We start from the raw sequence: 22,177 nt of genomic DNA, 5'->3' as shown, positions 1-22,177 counted from the left end.
AGTTAAGAACAGAAGGCCTGGGCCGCCAGCCCTTCCTGGACCAGCTCTCTCAGTCCATCCACTCCACCTGCTGACTGACCGGCCACTTCCGAGGAAACTCCAGTCTAAAGGATGTGGAAAAAGTCCTCGCCCTGGAAGTCCTGCAACTCTGAGTTGGGAGACAGGGTCTCTAGGCTGCAGTCTCCTCTCCCATGGGAGCACAGAGGTGGGTCTGAAACATGGAGAGGGACTCAATGCCACCAACCTCTCCTTTACCCTCAGGGGTTGGGGAGCAGGGAGATGGCCCAGAGCCTGGGGGATCTCCTAGTCTAAAGGCTCCCCCAGTCAAACAGGAGTGTGCCTGGGGCAGGAGCACAAAGAGTTCCCAGTTACATGCTCTAGGCCAGGACTCGGATTTCAGAAGTGGAAGCTACCTCCCGCCCCGAGGCCATCTGCAGTTGGGGAAACTGAGACCCAGAGAAGTACACAAAATGCTCCAAGTCACTCAGTGTGGTGGCTGCAAAGGAAGGAACTGTGGAGTAGTTGAGCAGTTTCAGCACCATGCTGTGGAGAACGCCAGCCCAGGCTGGGCAGAAAGGAGACCGCAGTCTCCCCTCAGCGCTGCCGCCACCCCTTGTGCGACCTGGGACCACTCACTGGGCCTCTCCAGGTCTGTTTCCTGCCTGTGATGTGAGGAAAGCCGTCCTTCCCAGGCTGCCCCGGCTCCCGCTCCCTGCAGAGTCTGAGGCCAGGTTCTTGTGCTGCCCCAACCGGGCCCAGCCCACAGGGTACCCCGGGGAGGGGGAGGCAGGTGCGAGTGGGCCCCCCCACCCAGGATCCAGCGGAGGAAAGTGCTGAGTCGGCACTCAGAGCCCCAGCCACCTCAGCTCCTGTTCCATTATTCATCCCGGTAAGAGGCTCTCCCTCCTCCTTCCAACCCAGACCCAGTCTCAAGAAATGCCTCCCCCCACTCAAAATCCCCCTCTCACCCCCCCCTCAGCTGGAAACTCTTAAGCAAAAAGGTCGTCAAGATGATTAAATGCGAACAGATTTTCAGCTCTTTTTCCACTTTAATTAAAAATGGGCTCTCCGTTCAGAGGAAGCTGGAGACGAAGCAGCAGCTCCCCGAAGGCCGCTGGGCTGCAGAGTGCGGGGAACACACTCAGAGGTGTCTGAGGGTTGGCCTGCGGTGGCCTGGGCACAGGGGCTGGCCTGGGGCTGCCCAGAGGCCCTGTCTGTAAAGGGCAGCGGGAGCCGGGGCCTTGGGCACTGGGGGCAGAGTGAGAACAGAGGCAGGTGGCGGGGGGCAGGTCTGCACCCGGGGGCAGGGGCGGGGTGGGGAGCAGAAGGAGGGCCCTTTCCACAGACCCTCACTGGGAGTCCCCAATCTGGGGGCGGGAACAGGTCATTAGCTTCAAAAAGGGCTGGGGTTTGACATAAAGAATTTAAGATGGAAAATGACCAATGGATAAGTAACTTCTAGAACAACCTAGTAGCGAACACAGGAGTGGCCAAGTGTACCGGTGACGAGAGACTGGAGACAACAGAACTAGGGGTGTGTGTGGGAGGGCAGCCGGGCAGCCTCAGCAGGTTTCCTGATGCAGGACTTCAGATCCCAACCCAACAGCTGGGTGGGCAGCAGGGGGAAAGTCTCTAAGAAGCTGGGGTGAGACAGGGACACAGCGCATTCTATTATAAAGATGGCGAGGTGGGGAGCGGGGAGAAGCCATCAGGAGGACAAAGGCTCTACCCTTCTCTCTCCCTCCCTCCCCCTATCTGGGATCAGGAGCCAGGAGAGAAGGGAGGAGTGGCAGGGGAAGGGATTTGGTTGAGACACCTGAGAACATCCGCAGGGGGAGGAGGGAAGGGCGGGGGAGCTGGCACAGGCTGCAGGAACAACAGGAGCCCACGGCCCTTGGTCACCGATCCGATCCCATTTCCGGTCTGGCCCCAGTCCTTGGCAAGCCCTGAGCAGAGCTTCCCTCCAAGAGTGTAAGAGAGGACGGTTGCATTTGAAGTTCCTCTCCATGTTCCGGACCGCCTCTGCACTCCAGTGGGAGAGAACGCTGCAGGAGAGAGAGGGGCCTCCCACCACTTCCTCTACCTGTGCTGGGTGGTCCCACCTGCCCTCCACTTGGGGGCGAGGAGTTGGCCCTTATCCCGGGAAGAAAAGTGATCCCTTCCTGGTGAACCACCCTGGTGTCAGTGGGCAGCCCAGAGCCCAGTGCCCAGCCCCCAGGCAAGGAAGCAGTTGCCAGCGTCTCCAGGGGAGGGATCACAGGACCCTTTAGAGTCCATCCCCATCTCTTCCCTCTCCCACACTTAACCACCAGCTCCCCCTCCACCACGGTGAACTCCACGTAAGTTAGGAGAGCATGAGGAAGGGGAACCACCAACTCAGCAAGGCTCCCAGGGGAGGTCACATGTGGGCTGGGCCTTGACAGAGGGGAGGACCTTGCCAGAGCAGGGAGGGGAGGCCATTCTGAGCAGAGGGGCTGTCTGAGTGAGGGTGCAAAAGCATGGAAGGGGGGGGCGGTGTGTGTGAAAATGCTGAGTCATCAGTTTGGGGACAGCACAAGGGACGGGGGAGCGAGTGGATTGAGATGGAGCTGGCCTCGCACGTTGGGGGCACCCTGGATGCCCCTCATTCTTGTGGATCACCCTCTCTGCTTGAAATGCCCGTCCTGCCCTGGGGGCAGCCAGCAGGATCCCAGGCAAAACCTCCTGTTCCTCTGAGAATCTCTCCCCATCCACCCTCTCCTTCCAGACTCGGTGGCTGGAGTCTGGCTGTCCCGGGGTGTCTCTGGTTGCCATTACCCTTGTCCGCAGGCCTCTCTCTCCCCGGCTGCTTTGCTAGAATGTACGTGCATGGCCAAACCTCGGGCCCAGCCTCCCCCATTCTCCCGCAGTTCCGTGGGCCACAGTACAGAGTGCAGCCCAGACAAGCCACCTGGCACCTGCTGCTTCAGGAAAGAAGTTTGGCCAGGAGAGGAGAGGGGGGCTGGCCCGATGCAAGATGAATGGGATACCTGACCTCAGATCCCCCCGAGTCTGAGTCCCGCTTCTCAGAAACAGATATTCACCCAAGCAGACCCCGGGCCTTTGGCCTTACCTCCTTCATTCTACTTTTAGAAAAACCAGGGACTCCGCGGCAGGGAGTAGCCTATTTTGACAGAGTCCAAGTGGAGCAGCGTGGGGATGGGTAACCGAAGGGGCGGGAAGCGTGTCTCTGTTGGCGGGCACTGCCTTGCCCGGAACTCACTTTTCTTCCCCAGTGTTAATTATCAAAATTAACTGAACACTATAAATAACTCAACTCGGAGACTTGAAGAGCCTCACTTCTAATTAATTCATTTTCAATCAAGACACTTCTGCGCCCCCCTACCCTAGAATCTGAGGGATGGGAACCTCATTGTGTGGCTTTTCAAACATCGAATCCCTTGCTCCTGAGATGTGAAAGCTCAAAGAGAAAAGAGAGAGAGAGGAAAGAAAAACACTCAGCTTCCTTGGAAGGGGGCAGCCTATAAATAACCCCATATTGGTGCATTTGATGGACGACATTCATGTCTAGATAGGCTTTTGTCGAGATGAGGAAACATGGAGGGTGGGGGTGGGGTGCAGAGACTTCCATCTGCCACCTCCTTTACTGGGCAATAAATTTAAAGCAAGACTGTGAGCACCGTCCAAGGCCTCTGTGTTGGCTAGAGCTGGGGAGACTGATCGATAGAGAAGGAGGAGGAGGAGGGATGGGGAAAGGGGAAAATAGAGAGAAAGAAACGACAGGGAAAATGCAAGCCCTAGGATGAGTGCCGGGAATGGGGGGAAGAGAAGGGGAGAGGAGGAAAAAAGAGGGAAAAAGGAGGGAGAAGAAAGATGAGAAAAGAGAAGGGTCGAAGGGAAAGAGTGACAGGGAGGAGGGGCGGGTGGGACGGACATTTCCATCCCCACCTTGTAGTGTGACCCTTGCCAGAGACCCGGGGAGCCGCTCCAGGGCTGTCCTGCCTTGTGTCCAGCTGCCTCACGCCAACATCCCCCAGTGTCTCCCCTCCCAGGCTGCGGGCATCCTTTCCTTCGAGAAGTCATGTGGCCTCTGTGCCCCACCCAAGTGCCCTGGCAGCCCCCAGCAGCAGGCCATGGCGCTGGCTCCCTGCCAGGAGGAAGGGACCCAGGCCAAGAGCAAGCCAGCCTCCCGGGGGCTCTGCTCCTTGCCTTCCTGAACAAAGTGCCCTGCTGGATGTTGGCCTGGCCGATGGGAGCATGAGACAGAGATGGAGAGAGACAGGAAGGAGGCAGAAGCAGAGGCACAGAGAGAAGGACCAAGTCCAAGAAGAGATGAGAGAGAGGAGAGGCAGAGGCCTAGAGACAGACAGAGACAGAGGGAGAGAGAGGGCTCAGGTTCCGGGGGCCTAGGTCCCTTGGGGTCCAGATCACAGGGCCAGCTGGAGCTGAGGCCTGGGAGGCCAGTGCTGGGTGGGCTCTGTCGAGTGCCGTGACCTTGGGCAGATGATTGCCTCCTCTTTCCACACCTGCAAAATCATGGTAACGTCAGCCCTTTCCTCCTCCTGGGGTGGTTGTGAAGATGACACGAAGTTAAATCGTCACCAAACTTTTAACCAGGGGTCTGGCCTGATATGGGAGCTCAGTTCTAGACGGCGGTCGTGATTACTAGCAGTACTAGTAGTGGCAGTGCTAGTCTTAGTAGTAGGGCTGGGTTTCCTTCCTCATCACACCCTCCGGCTGTGAGCACCCCCAGGTGGACACACAGTCTTCTCCCGCAGCAGGTGGACCATGGCCCCAGCCTCCCAGCTCGCCAGACTGCGGCTCCAGCTCGGCTCTCCCCTCACTGGCCCTGTCCCGGCCCCAGTGTGGGGGCTTCAGGGGTCGAGTCTCTTCGGGTGGGCTGAGAATCCCTCTGAGGGTAGGGGGTGCAGCCTAGGTTCCCTTCTGCTCCTGAGTGCCCCTCCCTGGCCCTGCATGGCCATAGGGCCTGGGGCTTAGGGCAGGTTGTTGACCTCTGGAACCCATGGCCACGGGGGCTGACCCCAGCCAGCCTCTGCTTCCTCCCCACTCCACCCCCCACCTCCAGCTGCCTCCCGTTGGATACAGTCCACCTGGTCTTCCTCCTTCAGCTTCCATCACGTCAACTCTAGCTGAGATTAAGGCCTGGACCAGGTGGGGAGAGTGGCCCTTCCCAGCCACATCCTGTCCCCAGGCCTCTCCTTCCAGCAGGCTGGGGAGGGGGCTGCTGGGAGCCAGCCCCCTGGCAATCTGATCTCCATTAGCCCTTTCTCTGGTTCTCATTACTGCAGCCCAGGCAGCTTCGGAAACGTGTAATTTCCCCGGCGACTTTTCTCTCCTTCCTCTGCCTTTTGAGGTCCCTCTCCCGCCCCCAGACCTCCTTGGAGGCCCCTCCTTCAGTGGACCAGCAAAGGGGGAATAGATTCACCTGACATTTATGGGGGTGCCTATGATGTGACCCTCAACCTCAGCCCAACTCGGGATCTCAGGGAGCAGAACTCGGCCTTTCCTCCTAAATTAAAAAATAAATGCCCCCTCACCCCTTCCTGCCCCTTGGGTCCCCTGACCCTCCCCTCCCCTACTCACCGCATACACCCCAGAGCCTGAGGCAGGGCTGCTGGCGGCTCCACTGAGTCTCTACAGAAGGTCTCTGTTGGGCTCCACACAAGGGAGGCAGGCAAGAGTGAATGAGCTGCCTGAATGGTCAAACAAGTGAACGAAGACATGGCAGCAGGGGAGGGGAAAGAACTCAGCCAGGAAAAAACCCAAAGCCCATGAGACTTATCGCCCCTCTCTATTTCTCCAGCCTCATCACCCCGCTGTGTCCCCATTTAGAACTGCCTCACTCCCTCCTCCTCATTTACAACTCAGCGCAGGAATCGCCTCTTCCTAGAAGCCCTCCATTTTGTCCCAGCCTATGTGACCCATGGGGACCTCAGGCACCCTGCGCGTTCCAGACCCCCATCACCATCACACAGTGGCGCGGTCGGTGGTGGCCTTCGCTCTCCGTCTGGATGCTGAGCCTCTCGGGGAGGAGAGCGAGTGTGTCTGTTAACCATCTGGTGGCCTCCTTGCCCAGCACAGGCCTGTGCAGCAAGTACTCAGTAACTGTGGGTAAATGAACGTGTGGATAAAAGAATGAATGAAGGAGATGAACCAACAGCAGCCTGAACAGCCACTGGCGGAGGACCGGGGGCATCAAAGAAGGCGATGCCCTTCATGTAGTCGTTAAACGCTCCCACTAGGACGCAAGGGGCAGCCCGGGGAGAGGAGTAAGGAGGACAAAGTGGAATTGCAACTCTGTCTAAATTCAGTATGCCATGCGTCCGAGAACCAGAAGGGAGCCATTGTGTTTTTTTCCTTTTAAAAAAGCCTCCTTTAATGTCAGAATATTATGTTTACAATTCACAAGTGACTTTTTAAAGGACATTCTGATGCCGTTAGGGGCAGGGAAGAAGCCCAAATCAACAGGAGAGACTGTGGCAGGGACTTCCCCATCACCCCCTTCTTAGGTCTCAGGCTCCTCACTGTTTCCAGCCCCTCCTCCAGAACTGGACATTGGCCTGGCCAAGCCCCGATTGCCTGGAGGAGGGAGAGAGAAACCTGTTTGCAGGGGAGGGCAGCTGCAGAGCCAAACCACCTTGATTAAGTGTCTAAATGGACAGGCCTGGGCAGTGCCCAGATGGAGTATGGCAGACGTTGTCCCTGCCCTCTGGGGCTTCCAGGGTGATCCAGACACACAGATGGGGATGGGCATGGATGGGCAGCCAGGGGTGAAAATAAAACAGAATGTAAAATCAGACTCTGTGTGTCGACACATAAATATAAAGTGACCTTCTCTGTTCTCTCTACCTGGTGAACTCCTATTCACCCATCAAAGCCCAATTCATTTATCCAGTCATTCATGTATTCATTTGTCATGGACATCTGTTGCTCAGCACCACTTGCCCTTATTAGCTTATGGGAAACCTCCTCTTCCCAACTCTTCTGTCGGGGAGAAGCTTACTTTCACACTACCTTCACCCCTCCTCCCACTCTGGGAATTGTCCTGTGATCAAAGCCTGGTGAATTAGTGTATACAATACCCCTAACCACGTGATTGGTTTAAGGATGTGTGTATCACTAAATCCACCCACTGAGAGTCAGCCCTGGGCTTTCTTTGGGACCACAAGGAAAGAAGTGCTTGCTTTGTGCTAGGATGCCAAGCTAGAATACTGTGAGCCTTCTTACCATCCTTTGGGGACAGTCTGACTGAGGATAAAACCAACACAAGAAGAAAGCAGAGCCAAGAGGTGCTCACTGGTGACAATCAGCGCCCGCACCTAGCTTCACCTAGATATTGACCCTCACACTGTACCCTACTCTGGGAAATTTCAGTTATGTTAAGCCATATTCCACCGGCTGAGCTGGATGGAGGAATCCAAAGATGACTAGGGCACAGCCCCTGACTTCTAGAAGCTCAGAGTCCAAATGCTGCCCCTCTGTGCTACCTGGCCAACTTCCAAAATGGGCCCCCTTCTCCTCTCTGCTTCCCAGCAGTATGTCCACATTATTCATTCAACAAACATTCATTGGCTACCTACTACCCAGCAGGCGCTGTGGTTCCTCGATTGTCCTAGTGTTGTAGACTAAGTCTGCGCCTGTCTCTGCCTCTGCCTTTTAGACTGGGAGCGCTCTGATGTTGGGCACCATTTTGGTGACTCCCCAGTGCCTGACACCTGCCCTTGCTCCTGTTTGTTGAATGAATGAACGAGGGCATGCCTCTCTGTGTTAGGGGAGGCAGTGGACAGCCAAGGAGAAGATGATGTAGAGCAGAAGGTCCTGAAGGGTTCTAGATCCAGCTAGGGCTCTGCCAGAAAAGCCAGCCCACAGCTCTGATCCATCCAGCAAGCCTTCCTGCAGAAGCAGCCCACACACTTGCCCCACAGGCACCCCCTTTTCTCTTCCCGTCTCTCCTTCACCCTCCATTCTTTGTCCTTTTCCTCATCTGTTTCTCCAGCTCTCCCATCTTCCCACTGGGTCAGTCCTCCTGGTCCATGTCTGCAGCTGGGTAAATTTCTGTAAACAATTAAGTCTGTAATAAATTCAATTGTATTACATCCTTATTAGAAGTTTATAGCATTTGGGAAGAGGGACTCGGGCGGCTAAGAGGCTGATATCCTCTCTGACGGCTGAGTGCCTGGAAGTGGAGTGCTCCCATTTTCAAATTAACTTGAGCTTCACATATTTCATTATCTCTGCACATTTCCCCCTGTCAAATCATCCTGAGCCTCTCCCTTTCCTTCCTCTCTGCCTAAGAGAGTTTCTCCCCCTTTACCTTCTTCTAGTCCCAGGAGATATTCTTACAGCAGAAAGGATGCAGGTTACACAACGAGAAGAACTTCCAGTCGATAGTGCACTAAAAGAATCTCTAGATAGAAGGAGAGGAAGGGAGGAAGGTGTAAGTGTCTCCATCCATGGAGAACTGTGGTCACAGGTGAGAGAAAGGAAGGCCTGCTCTCTCAACCCCAAACCTGGGGACCTGAGACCCCCAGAGCAGCTGACATGATTGGAGGACCCAAGACTGGATGGGAAGTGGGGAAAAACAGCTGCACACATCTGGAAGATGCTTGCCCAGCTCCATTAGCCCAGGCACCAGCCGGACCGTGTTTGATGTTTGATCTTGCCCTCAGCTCAGGGAGGAAGCCAATGAAATGTCAGGGACCACTCATGGAGCCACCCCCTGCTACCAGCCTGGCTTCCCTCCCCAGATCCCCTGACAGCCCACGCCAACTTCCAAGGCATAAATGAAATGCCAGAAAACCAAACACTGACGCTCCTGGACCCCCATCCTCACAACAGTGGAGCCAGAGCCAATTCCCCATGGGTGGGGGTGGGGTGCTGGGGCTCCGACCAACTTGCACCCCTCCCCATGCCTCTCTTGTCTGTCCCAGGCCCTAGGAGAGAGGCTGAGTGCCAGACCACAGTCACGCCTCATTTTGGTTCTTTTTGCAGAGGGCAGGTAATTGATGGAGATTTTTTTAGGGAGGTGGGAGTGAATCTTGACAACTTATTTGGAAAAAGAAGTGTTTGTGGATAGCTAGGTAAAACAGCAAACTGCTATTAAGTAGGACTAGAATGAATAGGAGGGAATGCAAAGCTAATGTGCATTTATTGAGTGCCTACTACATGCCTACATACAGAAGTGAATAAAATGGTCCACAGGGGAGGTAGATATAAAAGCAGACGTAAATAGGGTGACAAGGACAGTTATGGCACCAGGAAGTAGCTGGAGGCATTAATTCACCAGGGGAAGAAGCAGAGGGCTTCACGGAGTCAATGACACTTAAGCTGGGCTGAGAAGGGTGAATAGGAGCAAGCAAGGCAGAGATGAAAAGGAAGAGACTTCTGGGTGGTTGGCGGGGAGACTAAGGTAAGCCGTGGACAGCAGCAAAGCATGTGAGAGTGCAGGGGGTGGTGTGGGCGGAGGCAGTGCTGGAAAAAGCTCATATCTAATAACCTTCACATCTATACAGCACTGGACATTTTGAAAGGTGCTTTTCAAAGTCACAATCTCATCTAACCTTTTCCACAACCTGTGGGAGGCAGGTTTGAGGGGGTGAGGAGGGCAGTTGCAGATGGGGTCCAAGTCAGGACAAGGGTAAATTAGTTATCTGTTGCTGTACCACAAATTTACGCTAAAACTTAGGGGCCTAAAATAATTTCAGCCAATTATTCAGCCATATAGTTTTTGAGGATTAGGAGTTTGAGAGCAACTTAGCTGAGCAGTTCTGGCTAGCCGTCTCTTGAGAAGTCACAGTCAGGTGTCACTGCAGTCATCTGAAGGCTTGGCTGGAGCTGGAGGGTCCACTTCCAGGATGGCTACTCGCCTGGTGTGCCGGCTGTTGGCTGGGGGCCTCAGCCCCTCGGCACATGGCCTCTCCATGACTGCTTGAGTGTCCTTACAACATGGCAGCTGGTTTCCCCCAAGCAAGTGATCTAGGAAAGAATAAGGATGAAACCACGTTTTTTGTGACCTGACCTCAGAAGTCACACACTGTCATTTCTGCAGTATTCTGTTGCTTACACCCCTTGACCCTATTCTGTGTGGGAGGGGAACTCCGAACATGAAAACCAGGAGGTGAGGTTCGTGGGGATCACAGTGGAGGCTGGCTACTGTGTGGGATCTGATCACCTCTATTTCACGGATGGAGAGAACTGAGGCTTGCCAGAGTTGCTCCAGTCCCCCAAAGCAGAGGCTTGAACCCAGATTTTTTTCCCCTCTGTGAGCCCAGCAACTTTCCACCCCCCACCCCCCCAGGCTCCTTGGGGAAGAAACCACTGGTGGTAAAGCCTAGATCTGCATGCCCCCAGCTGGGCAGAGGGGAGGGGCAGCAATCAGGCCTCCCAGGCCTGCGAAATAAATATAATCACATGTTTGCCTCAGCAGAAAAAAAGCAGCGGGGGAGGGAGAGGGCTCTCTTCATCTAAACATGCTTCTGCCCTGATGGGCTGTGTTTTCCATTTAAAACCACACTCGAGATGGCTGGGAAAATATGCTTGATCCTAGCAGATTTTTCAGAAATTCAACCTGTTGGGCTCCTTGCCCCTTTCCTGGTGCCCCCAAGAGTGGGCTTATCCCACCCCCAACAGCCTTAGTGCCTCACTCACAGGGTGGTCTCAGACCCCTGTCTCACCCTATCTGAGCCCCCAGGAGCTGGGGCAGCTGCCAAGTCTCTCCTGGTGTTGGAGCAACATCAGTCTTCATGTGATGTCAGTAGACCTCGGGGAAGAGATTCTTAGGCCAAGGAGACCTCTGCTTTCAAGAGGATCCGAGGACCGGGGCTGGGCCTCCGCCATTAGACTGAGGCTCCCAGTAAGTGGTAGCGCCCAGAATGGGGCCATGCCTCCTTCCTCAGTTGACAGTGGGTAGGGGTTTGACAGGCAATGGCTGACACTAGAGCAGGATAGGGAGGTGACTGGTGGGGAAGGGTCCTCCCTCCCTTCTGATGCTTGCTTCCCATGCCCTCTCCCCAGCTTTCCTACTGCCAGTTAGTTAGCAGGGCTGGGCTTGGGGAAATAAAATGAGGAGGACCAGAGAGTGGCCAAGGTGACAGGTCTCAGGATGGCACTGCAGCTTCCACCCAGCTCCCCTTTGTGGGCACGCCCCATGCTTGTGTCTGGACATTGGCCCCTCCCCCAGATCTCCAGCGAGATGGGTTTCACAGAATCAGCAGCTGCAGAGTTGGAAGAGACCCTTGGGCTCACTATGCAAATGGAGGAACTGGGGCTCAGAGAAGGAACAAAACCCGCCTCTTGGTGCGGACACAGGGTGGAGCCAGCAGCAGCCACCATCAGGATCAAAGGTCACCAGCTTCCTCCAGAAGCCCAACCCTCCTGAGGGGAAAGAGGAGAAGAGAGGAAGAAGCACAGGGAGCATCAGAAATCTCAGGGGATCCTCTTGGCTAGGGGTGGCGGGGGCGTTGGGGCTCAGGTCTGTGGTGGAAGCTTGCGTTGGGATCCCTGGGGTTTGGGGCAGGCAGGAGCAGCAGGAGGAACCTGGTCCCTCAGCTTCAGATAAAACCAACCCTCCAGGCCTCAGTTTTTCCATCCAGAAAATGGGGATTTGTTTCTCCCATCTGGCCCCACTGCTACTTGTAGATAAGAGCTGTTCCTTGCTGGCCCTGTCCTCTAAGCATCGAAGACATGAACTTGGCTTCCCCTCTCCTGACCCCTGACCTCCAGTTTCCACTGTAGTGGTGTCTGGGGACCAGAAATAAATCCTGAGGGAGGATTAGGGTCACTCAGGTCACTTGAGAGCTCAGATTGCAGCAGAGTGGCTGGATACTAGGTTAGAAGGACTTCCTGGCCTAGCGGACAGTGGCCCTGCATTGCATGGCTACCCCGGCCACCCCCTAGCTGGGAGGGCCCCTAGCTGGGAGGGAGATCCTCTCTCCCAAGACAGCCTCCTTCTTTTTTTCCGTTTTTTTTTAAATTGAAGTACAGTTAGTTTACAATGTTGTGTTAATTTCTGGTGTACAGCATAGTGATTCAGTTATACATATATGTTCCTTTTCATAATAGGCTATTACAAGGTATTGAATATAGTTCCCTGTGCTATACAGTAGGACCTTGTTGTTTATCTAATTTATATATAGTAGTTTGTATCTGCAAATCCTGAACTCCCAACTTACCCCTCCCCATCTCCTTTCCCCTCAGTAACCATAAGTCTGTTTTCTATGTCTGTGAGCCTGTTTCTGTTTTGTAAATAAGTTCATTTGTGTCATTTTTTTTAGGTTCCACATATAAGTGATATTATGTGATATTTGTCTTTCTCTACTGACTTACTTCACTTAGTCTGACCGTCTCCAGGTCCACCTATGTTGCTGCAAATGGCATTACTTTATTCTTTTTTATGACTGAGTAGTATTCCATGGGATATGTGTACCATATTTTCTTTATCCAATCATCTGTCGATGGACAGATTTCTTCCATGACAGGTTGCTTCCATGTCTTGAAAACAGTCTTTTTCTGCCCCTCCTCCCTGGGGACAGAGAAGGGGTGTGGTGGCGTGGAGGGGACTAGACTCCTGGACACTGCTGGGATGCCCCTCCCCACCAGCTCCATGAACCCACAAGCCACACCTGTCCCATTACAAAGCCACAGAGAACCTAGGCAGGGAGGGACCACCCTCTGGTGACTGCCCTCCCACCACAGCTCTGGCCCTAGGCTTCCTGCTTGGCAGAGGTAGTGGGGCAAGATGAGGTGGGGCCAGATGAGGTGGGGTGAGAGAAGGTCTGTGAAGAGGATGGAAAGCCCATGGAGGGGCACCTGTCCAATTGTGAGGGAAAGACATGGAAACGAAAAACATTTCTACAAAATAGAAAAGGAGGAGGAGAAGGAGTAGGAGAGGAAGAGGAAGAAAAAGAAGAGGAGGGAGAGGAAGAAGAAGGAGAAGGAAGAGGAAGAGGAGGAGGATGAAGGAGAAGAGGAAGAAGAAAAAAGGAAAAGCTGGTGGCAAGCCCTGCCTTTTGAGTCCTTCATTCAATCCTCAGATGCTGGAACAGACCCAGACACCCCTGGAAAACAGCAGACAGTGCAGAGAAGGCTTGGGGGACAGGACTCTGTGATGGGGACAGATTTTTAAGCAAGTAATGTGAGAATTTGTCAGGTAGTCTTAAGAGTTTGAAAACAGTAAAGTAAATTGATGTGATAGAAAGTGCTGGGGGGGCTGCTACAGATGGAGTAGGCACGGGGGGCCTCTCTGAGGAGATGACATTTGTGCTGACACTTGAAGGCCAAGAAGGAGTCAGCCACAAGGGAAAGCATTCTGGGCAAAAGGAGCAGCCAGTGCAATGGCCCAGAAATGGGCATGAGCTTGGTAGACACTGAGCAGGAGCAAGACAACCAGAGTGAATGGGGTGAGACTGGCCAGTGGTGGGGTGAGGGAGGTAGCCAGGGGCCAGATCATGTAGGGCCTTGTAAGGTAAGGCAAGGAGGTTGATTTTTCTGCTAAATGTGATAGAAAACCACTAGAGGGTTTCGATCTGATTTATGTGTTTGAAAGATCCGGCAGCTGTGTGGAGAATGGATTCTTGGTGCCAGCGTGGAGGCTGCCAGGAAAGGCCGGACCCGGGCCGTGGCAGTGTCGGGCTAACAGCCGCTGGAGGCAGTGGAGACAGAGCCCGATTCTGAGCTTGGTTTAGAATTAGAGCCAGCAGGCCCTGCTGACCACTGGATGTGGCTGAGGGTCAAAGGGAGGAGTGGAGATGGCGCTTGGGCTTTTGGCCAGAGCAGCTAAGAGGCTGGTGGTGCCTCACTGTGGACTGTATTCTCCATTCATCTCCTTCTGTCGCCGGCCTGGGCCTCCCTCTGCAGAGGCTGCAGGACAGTTGTTCATTCATGGATTCCTGCAGGAGGTATTTCTGGAGCTCAAGCCGGGCCCCCTCCAGCCCCTAGCCCTGCTCTGACTGGACCCTGCCCAGCTTCTGACAGCTGGGCCGGACCGCTGCCCTCCCCTCCAGCCTGGTGGGTCTGGCCTCATACGCTGCTGCCCAGATGTGGCATAGAGACATCGGGGGCCTTCCAGGGCTTGAAAATCTCTCTTTGTAGTGAGATGCTCTGGAGGAGGATAGGGGAACACAGTGGGTGTTCCTGTCCAGGGAATGGAGGCCCTGCCAACCCCTGTACCAAGGGAGTGTCCCTGATAGACACTTGTCATTGTGGAGGGTAATGAATGGCAGACAACACTCCTAGGCCCTGGGCGCCTGGACCAAGACAGTGTCAGAGGAAGGTCCCCAAGAGTGCCTTTGCCTGGGGATGACAGTTTTCTACTACAGGTCCTGAGCTGCGGAGACTCAGACAGCTAAGATCACAGCAGTTCTTCAAGCGAAGCCTCAGGTTGCCTTTGTCTCGCTCTGGGCACCTTAGGATGAAGCTTTGGGGCACTATGCTGCGTACCTCTGCTCCGAGTCACCAGCCTCATCTCTCAGTTCCCTTCCAGCCCAGTCCTCACTTGCCCAAGCCTTTCTTCTGCCCTCAATGTTCTTCCTGTTTTCCAACTACCTCCTACCCCATCGACCACTAGAAAACCACTCCTCACCACTCACACCTGCCTGGATATCCCCGTGCTTCTCCCTGAGACCCAGCCCAGGCCCTGGCTAAGATGCCCCTCTGTGGCTGGGGTGGGGTCAGAAGCATCTCCGGGCAGCTCCGGGCCTGGCGTCCCCGCCCCCACCTCGGAGCCCCAGTCTGTCAGCAGTGATGGATGCCGGGTAGCAGTCCCTTGGAACAGATCCTGGATCTAAAAGCCTCATGCAGCCATCCTGGATGGGAGGCGGGGGAGGGACACGGGGGTCCCCCAGAGCCCGGCTCCCTGCCATGAATCAGGCGGCCTGCAGAGCCAATTAGCGCAGAGAAGAGCCCAGCGATGAATCATGAGCCCATTAGTCCTGCCAGCTCGCCCCTCCCCCCAACCCAAATGGGGTCCTGGCGGTGGGGGTGGGGTGGGTGTCTTTCCTCCTTCCAGCCGGCCTCTTCCTCCCCAGAGCCCCTCCCTCTCAACTGCTGAGAAGACCCCTGTACCCGGGAAGCACGTCATGGCAGAGGGTATTGGACGCTCCCAGACGGGACACCCTCTACACACCCCCTACTGCCAGCCAGACTGCTTCAACTTGAGAAGAGCCCCAGTGAGTGACCTCTTAGCCTGGCTCTTTCCCCCTTTCCTCCATCCTCCAGGAACTGAGGGCTAGACCTGGGTTGTCAGGTTGTCGGAAAGATGAGGCTTCCAACCCAAGTCAGCCCCAGTGATCCAAACTTGCCCCTCCTCTGAGGGAGGAGGGAGATGAAGGTCACAGAAGGTTAGGGGCTTGTCAGTGACCCAGCTCAGGCAGCAGACATCCACACCCTGCCAGCCCAGCCCGTGCCTCACCACCTCTCCTGAGCCGGTGGGGGTCTTTGTGTCGATGTCAGTCACAGCAGGCTGATGCCTCAAAGCTGGACTCTGGTGACTGGTCGGTGGTTGGCATCAAGTCCATGCCGGGCAGCGGCAGAGGAGGAAGGGAGTGAAGGAAGGGTCCTCTGTCTGGACACTCTTGGGTGGGATCAGATTTGGAGAAGGTGTGGTTGCAGTGAGGGAGTCCGAGAAGGCGGAGGGAGACTCAGCCACAGCTCTGGATGCCATGTGCCAGGTGTTGGCCGGTGACTTGACCTCATTTCTCCTGCTATTACTTTCTCTGTTTTACAGATGAGATGACTAAGGTTTGGAGAGGTTAAGGGACTTGTCCAAGGTCCCAGAGCAAGAACATGGGAACTGGATTTGAACCCCAGTCTGTGACTTCGGTGCTTGAGCAGATGCCTTCTGAGCCACATCTGGGACTCTGATTCTGTCCGGAACTGAGCTTCATTTATGCCGCTGCCTAGTTGACATCACTGACCAGCTGTCCGGTAGGGGCCTCTAACTCAACGTGCTGAACTCTGAGCTCATTAGCCACCCTCCCCAGCCCGCTCCTCCCTCCTGCAGAAGGTACCTTCCATCATTGGCTGCTCAAGCCAGCAACGTGGGGATCCTCCCCCCTCCCTTTCTTCCTCCACATCCAACCAGGCATGAGAGTATGGAATCTGGTCCATCCCATCTGTGAAATGGGCCCATCACTGGGCGCCTCCTCCCCAGCTGTGCGGCAGTGATGTAGCTCAGACTCTGGGCCTTTCTCACCAGCACAATTCCCAGACTCTCCCAAGACTCTCCAAATGGACCTCCAGCCTCCCCTCAACTCAATTCCTTCCTCCATGTGGCTGTCAGAATGCATGTCTCCAAGTACAATCTAACCCTTCACTTCCATCTTTAAAAATGTTGGCTCCCTGTCACTTTTAAGATAAAACATTAAGAAGTAGGCCTAGCAGACCTTTCTAAACCCTCCTCTGACCACCTCCCTCTCTCATCCAGTGAGCTACTGGCCACGTGGGATTGCGCGCCTTGCCCAGGATGTGCCAAGGTTTTCGTTCCCCTTGGCCTTGGCTCCAACTGTACTTCTGCCCAGAAAGCCCCCTTCCCCATCTCCACCTGGCAAACTTGTACTTCTCCTTCCAAAACGATTGAATGTCATCTTGATGCAGCTTCCCCTGCCCCGCCCCGCAGGATGAACGGCTCCCTCCTCTGTGCTCCCACAGCACTTTGCTCAAACTGCTGGCCCAGCACTTCCACACCAGCAGAGCCCTTAGCAGGTGGCTGCCTGTCCTTGCCTGGGGGGGGGGGGGCAGTGGGCTGCTCGGCTCTGCCTCCCTGATAGGGTCTGGCACAGCAGAGATGTTTAATAAAGGCTTGAGAGACTAGCGGATGGCCCTCCTCTCACCTCTTTCTCTAGTCTCCAACTTCCTGTTCTTCTGGCCTTGCTCCCAAGATGGTTTCCACCTGGAAACCATCCAGTGAAAGGAGTCTTGCTGGAAGGTGATCTGAGGAGTTGGCCGTGGTCTGTGTGACCCCTGGAACTCAAGTTACCTGATCTGGACCAGAAGACACAAGATTGTAGCCAGAGAATCTGGGTTCTGAACCAAACTGCTGCAAGACTTGAACACGTCACTTCTCTTCTACAGGCCTCAGTTTTCTTTTTGTGTTTTTTTTTAATTAATTTAATTTTAATTGTGGTAACATTGATTTATAACATTATAATAACATTATATAAGCTTCATGAGTACAGAAGTGTATTTCTGCTTCTGTATACCCAACACCATGCTCATCACTAAAAATTTATTTTCCATCCGTCACCACACACGTGATGTCCTTTACTGATTTCACCCTCCCCCTACCCCCACTTCCATTCCAGCATCCCATACTTTGCATCTACATGCTTGTTTTTGTTTGATTTGGTTTGTTCATGTATTTTGGTTTTGTTTATTTGTTTGTTTCTTAGTTTTATATTTCACTTATGAGTGAAATCATACCATATTTGTCTTTCCCCATTTGACTTATTTCACTTAGCATAATACCCTAACGTCCACCCATGTTGCTGCAAATGGCAAGGTGTTACCTTTTTTACAGCTCAGTAGTATTCCTGTGTGTGTGTGCATGTGTGTGTGTGTGTGTATACCACATCTTTTTGAGATATAGCTGCTTTGTAACATTGTATTAGTTTCAGGTATACAACATAGTGATTCAATATTTTTGTAGTTCATACTCCATTTAAAGTAATTATAAAATATTGGTTATATTCCCTGTGCTGTACATTATATCCTTGTATCTTACTTACTCTATACCTAGTAGTTTATACCTCTTAATCTCCTCCCCCTACTTTGCTCCTCCCCCCCAGCCCTCTCCCCACTGGTAACCACTAGTTTGTTCTCTATATCTGTGAGTCTGTTTCTGTTTTGTTGTATTCATTTGTTTTATTTTCTAGATTCTACATGTAAGTGAAAATATACAGTATTTGCCTTTCTCTGTCTGACTTACTTCACTAAGTATAATACCCTCCAGGTCCATCTATGTTGTTGCAAATGGAAAATTTTTTATGGCTGAGTAGTATTTCACATTTTATATATATTTTACATCTTCTTTATCCATGCATCTTTTAATGGAAACTGGTTGCTTCCGTATCTTAGCTATTGTAAATAATACTACTATGAACATTGGGGTGCAGGTATCTCTTCAGACGAGTGTTTTTGTATTCTTTGGATAAATACCCAGAAGTGGGATAGCTAGATCATATGGTAGTTCTATTCTTTTTTTTTTTTTTTTTTCTCTTTTTTGAGGAAACTCCATGCTGTTTCCCATAGTGGCTGCACCAGTTTGCACTCCCACCAGCAGCGTATGAGGGTTCCCTTTTCTCTGAATCCTCGCCAACACTTGTTATTTCTTGCCTCAGTGATTTTATGTTAAGTGAGGGTATGAGTAGAGGGCAGATGACATTTCTAAAGTCCCTTCCAGCTCTGATGTTGTATGAATTTTTTGCTTTATGATTCCATGGCCTGCGGAGGATCCTGGATAGTTGGCATGGTGTGTGAACAAGAAGCAAGAGCTATATCTTGGGGGTGGACTGTCCAGGGCAGACAAGCAGCGGTCCTGGGAGATGGCTCCCAAGATAAAGAGGGATCGGTTGGAGAGAAGGGCAGGTGGACACACACTGAGAGGATGGCTCTAGCTCTTTGGATTCAGTTAATTGTGAAAATCAATGGTCTGGCCAGAGGCAGGAGCCAGAGAAAAGCCTGGGGGTTGGAGACTCCCAGAGAATGAATGGATGGGGTGTGGCATCCTTTTTGCATCTGTCTCCCAGGGCTGACCCAGGGGTTACTATAGACAAAGTCCAAGGGGGCTGGTGTTCAGGGGAGGAGCAACGCAAGGGGAAAGCCCGCTATTAGAATTTGGAGGAGAAGGACGGGGAGAATTGGGATGAAGTAAAAAATAGTCATCATATGCAGATTAGAGAACCTCATGGCCACGCATTTTAATAGACACCTGGTGCTGGAGTAAGACCTCCCCCGCCACCAACTCCAGATCCAGACCTGGGATCTAGTCCTGGCTCTGCTACTGCCTCATGGTTGTGTGACCTTGAGCAAGTTCCTATTTGCCTTTGAGCCTCTGTTTCCCCATCTGTAAAATAATGGGGTGTTCTGGACCATCTCTTGAGGGCCATGGGCTGGCACACTAACTAGAGGGTCCCATCAAGGGTCCTGCCAGCTTCAGCTCCCAACCCCTCTTGTTTACCCCCTTGGACTAAGTGTCCACTGTGAGGCCCAGGGTTCTTTCCATGCCTGGCCGGCTTTTCCGGGCTCCTCCCCAAAGCGGCCCCTGCCCGTCTCTGCTTCCCTGCTTCTACTTCCTGCTTCCAAGCAAGATTTCCAGCTTCTCCAAGATCCTAGATTTGAACCAGTCAGCCAGCAGAGCCAACTGATTTTGATTTTCACAGTGAGGCTGGCAGGAGCACAGGCAGCCAGCCTGACGTCCCTACCTTCCTCCCTTCTCATCTCCCCGATGCTGCCACCCCAATCTTCTCTCACCCCACAGGAGGGGAGGACAGACCTGGGTGTCCTAGGGGAGTGGGGAGAGGTGGACTCTGGTGGTGGCGGGCAGGAAGGAGGAGCAGGGGGCTGGAACAAACCACTCTCCTTCAATCAGCAGCCTCGGGATGAGATAATCTGTTAAGTGGGACAGAAAGGAGGTGCCAGTGTTGAGCCAGAAGCTGGAGGGAGCTGTCACTTGGCAGTAAGCCCCCGGCCCACCACTTTGATTGACCCTCATCCACTCCCTCAGAGGCCGTTAACATCCCTTATGGGCCTGGGGACGCGGCCAAGACTCTCACCTCATATGGGGCCCTGGGCGGCTGCCTCTGTGCTTCTCCCCATGCCCGGTGCCTGCCATGGGGGACCGGCCTGGCCCCACTTCCACAAGGGCTGTAAGTGAGCAGCTCTCAACCTTGGAGTAATTCGGTGATCTGATGGGAGGAGCAGTCTGAGCTCCTGGGGAGCTCCCAGTCTGATGGGGGCAGGTGGGACACCCATGTCGGCTGACAGATTGAAGAGACAGAGCTGAGTGAGGGCCTCAGGCGGGCTTCCTGGAGGAGGAGACAAGGAGAGGACAGGGGAGCAAGGCCAAGGGAAAGAGGGTCAATGACGAGACTGGGAGAGGGAAGAGGGGCCTCCAGGGCAGGTGTGAGTGGTTTGTCCATCCGGAGTGTGGAAGGGGCGGTAGGCGGTGGGTGAGGAGGTGGGCAATCTCAGAAGCTGCGGTGGTGCTGCTGAGGCTCAGTTGACGCATCTGTACAAATGGGCCCCCACCTGCCTCCCCAGTTGCTGTGAGGATTAGCCGGGACCCTGTCCATCAAAGCCCTGGCTGAAGATCACACTCCCTCCTCCCTTACTTCCTGTCCTTCCTTCATCCCCCAAAGGGGCCAGCCCCCTCCCCATTCCGCAGCATCTGGCCTCATCTGGAAACATGTGAGGTCCCAGTTGAGGTTCTGAAGGAAGAACCGGTGGAGGACAGGGCTGAGGCGGGGGCAGTGGCTGGAAAGAGCGGGAGATGCATCTTCCTCACCGCCACCTCCCCCGGGTCTCATTCAACAGCCCTTAATCTCCTCACTCTCGGCTGCCCCCAACACACACCTGTTTTCTCCCTCAGCTCCTCGGTGTGGCCCCTTCACAGCCTCCGGCAGGGCTTCCGCTTTTCTTCCTCCAGCTTTTCCCACAGTGGCTGCCCCATGATAGATTCTCCAGTTTTGTTTCCAAAATTCTAGCCAATTTTGTATTCTCCTCCATAACACATCCAGGATGTCTGTATAAGAATATTTTATTTTCAGTTAAATTACCAGACTTTTCCCTGAAAAATTTTTGAATAAGAAGTGGTGCCATTTTTTTTTTAACCCCTTGGCTTTGCCAGCTCAAGGCACCTGATGAGGACTCAAGGGGCCCTGTGTCCTGCTTTGAGCCACACTGTGGGGCTCTATGGGGACACAGAATGCCCAGAGCCCTCTGTCCCAACCCAGGAGAAGAAGGTAAGGGCTCTGGGTGGGAGAGATCCCTGGAGCCCTGGCACCAGCCTTGACTCCCGGAGAAGCAGGACTGTAGCCTGGTGGGGGGTGAAGGGGCTTTGGGGAGGGTCAGAGTTAACATTAGAGTGGGCAGTTCTCATCTGTGACAGAAGGAGGTGTGGTCCTCCTGTGGTCTGACCTGATTCCATCCTGCTTCAGAGGCGGAATCTTGGGCTCATAAAATGTTGCCGAAGAGGACTTTGGGGATCCTGTAGTCCCATTCCTCCAGTTTCAAATGGGGCCACACAGGGATGTCATTTGAGATTCCAAAAACCTTCCTTCCTTCCAAATTAATCCACTCTGAGTTTCCAGGGTGTGGCAGGCAGAATAACGCCCTCCCCTAAAGATGTCCATGTTCTAATCCCTGGAACCTGTGAATATGTTACCTTCCATGGCTAAAGGGACTCTGCGTATGTGATTATCTTAAGGATTTTGTGATTAGGATGATCCTGAGTTGTCTGGATGAGCACAATGTAATCACAAGGTCCCTATAAGGGAAAGAGGGAGGCAGGAGAGTCAGAAACAGGTGACAATGGAAGCAGAGGTCAGAGTGATGCAAGGAAAGAGCCATGAGCCAAGGAATGCAGGCAGCCTCCAGACATGGAGGCAAGGAAACAGACATGGAGGCAAAGAAACAGAGATGGCAAGGGACAAACTCTCCCCTTCCGAAGGATGCAGCCCTACTGACCATTTTAGACTTCAAACCTCTGACCTGAATTTATATCTTTTCAGCCATTAGATGTGTGGTAATTTGTTACGGCAGCACTAGGTAACTAGTTGCTAATTAAGTACTAGTTACACAGGGCTTTGTTGGCTCAGGTGGGGACTCTAATAAACCCACCCTTTTCATTCTTCCTCCCTCCACCGCCAGCATTAATTACGGATCTCTTTAGTGTTAGGCACGTAACAGTAACTGTCCCAGCCCCTGTCTTGTAGCAGCTTAGGATTTGTAGGTCTGCAGACAGGCAAGCACACGAGAACCATATGGTGAAACAGTGAAAACTGGTTACCAAGTGGGGTGTGGGTACAGACAAATTAGGAGTATGGGATTAACAGCTACAAACTGCTATATATAAAATAGATAAGCAACAAGGATTTACTGTATTGCACAGGAAATCATACCCAATCTCTTGTAACAACTTAAAATGGAAGGTAATCAGAAAAAAAACTGAATCATGAGGCTGTAC

Source organism: Camelus ferus, chromosome 16 (assembly GCF_009834535.1).
Source record: "Camelus ferus isolate YT-003-E chromosome 16, BCGSAC_Cfer_1.0, whole genome shotgun sequence".
Taxonomy (NCBI): Eukaryota; Metazoa; Chordata; class Mammalia; order Artiodactyla; family Camelidae; genus Camelus; species Camelus ferus.
This window is presented reverse-complemented; position numbering follows the sequence as displayed.